The following is a 1,939-nucleotide window of genomic DNA, read 5'->3' on the forward strand; positions in this document are numbered from 1 at the left end:
AGGGTCGGTTGTAACGATGACAACGGCGACAATGGTGACCAGTTCACGCTCATCAAATGTCATTTCAGTGTTGGAACCTGCTTCAAAGTCTCTCCCAGGACCTTCTTCTGGGAATCATGTCTTGGGTCACCGGTACCCCACTCAAGCAAATCCTCATAGTGGATATACTAAAGGGCAAACAGGCCCCATTTACACAAGCCCAATGACAGCATGCAGATCAGGAAGTTCAGGCTTCGGCTTTAAAACCCATGTAGACATTGTGACTCCTGGGTGTGTAGCAAACCCCACTGAAATTCCCACGAGTGTGCAGCTCTCATCAACCCAACCCCACTTCGTGGACGGGCGTGCAACTGTGTATTCTATCAGAGATCAATCGCAGAGGATCCTGCAGACACCGCAACATGTTTATAGCCCGCCAGGTTGCTCAACAAGTTTGTCTGGTAACCGCTTAACAGCCCAGGATAATACCTTTCAAGATATTGTGGACATTCAAAGAAAGCAGACAGAATTGTCTCAAATTATGGTTTCCCAGCAAGCAAGGATCCTTCTTCCATCAAGTGAGCCTCCAGTGTTTTATGGTGACACTATGGAATTTCCCGCATTTATGACTGCCTTTGAGTCTTTGATTGAATCAAAGGTTGAGGACTCCTGTGAAAGACTGTATTTTTTGGGTCAGTACACTTCTGGTAAGGCTAAAGGAGTTATTAATGGTTGTCTTCAGAGAAAATCAGAAGGATCCTACAAAGAAGCTAAGGGACTGCTAAAGAGACAGTCCGGAGATCCATTCAAGATTGCAGATGCCCACATTACCAAACTGTCTTCGTGGCAACCAATCAGAGCAAACGATGGCTCGGCTCTCCAAAATTTCTCTATTGCTCTGGACCAGGCAAAGTCTGCTATGAAAGGCATGTCTCACATGGACGATTTAAACACAGTTTATGTACTGCGGCAGCTTTGGGAAAAGCTACCTAGGCATCTACGAAGCAAATGGACTGAAAGGAACAATAAGACCAAGAGTGCAACAAGGAAGGATAGCTGATTTTGAGGAGTTCTCACAATTTGTCCGCGAACAAGCCGAGCTTGCCACAGATCCTGTATTCTCAGAAGAAAATGTTTGCAAACCTCACCATGATGAGAAAGTCAAAAGCACTCACGTCAAATTCAGAAGAAGGCCACGTAACAGAGCCTAACCTCGTGTTAGCAGATAGGTAAATCTCCAGTTCCGTACGGCAGCAACCGTACTGCCGTACGGAATTGGAGATTTACCTATCAACATGGGCATATTACCAGTTTATTTGCTTCACAAGAGTGATCCAGCAATGAAGATAAAGGTTTATGCGCTGCTAGACAACGCTAGTGGTGGGACATTTGTGAGTGAGAAGTCGATGAAGGCGCTTGGCACTGACCTTATCCTTACTACGATTCACGGAACAACCAGTGTTGCCACAAAGGCCGTTGAAGGATTGGTGGTCCGAGAAGAGGACGTGATCTTGGACCTACCTAGAACGTTTGCGCGACATGTGATTCCAGCAGACCGCAATGAAATACCTCGACCTGACGTAATTTGCAAGATGCCTCATTTGAAGAAAATCAGTGCAGAGATATCCCCCTATATGGCGGACATTGAAGTGGGTCTGCTCATTGGATTGAGCTGCCCAAGTGCCCTACGTCCAAGAGAAATCGCTTACGGCGAAGATTCAGACCCGTACGCAGTTCGGTCACTCCTCGGATGGTACATCAACGGATCAACGGTTCCCTCTGTAATCAGCAGCAGAGTAGCCGGATTACATGCAACCGAATTGATCTTAGCTCTAAAGATACTCTAATCGCCCCTCGGTGATATGTAGTCACACAGAGAAAGGTGAAGGAGCAGATAACTCCACAAGCAGTTAGTCAGATGTTCGAGTTGGACTTCTCTGAACGAGAAAAGGGGACAGCA

This window comes from Montipora capricornis, chromosome 9, assembly GCF_036669925.1.
Source record: "Montipora capricornis isolate CH-2021 chromosome 9, ASM3666992v2, whole genome shotgun sequence".
Classification (NCBI taxonomy): Eukaryota; Metazoa; Cnidaria; class Anthozoa; order Scleractinia; family Acroporidae; genus Montipora; species Montipora capricornis.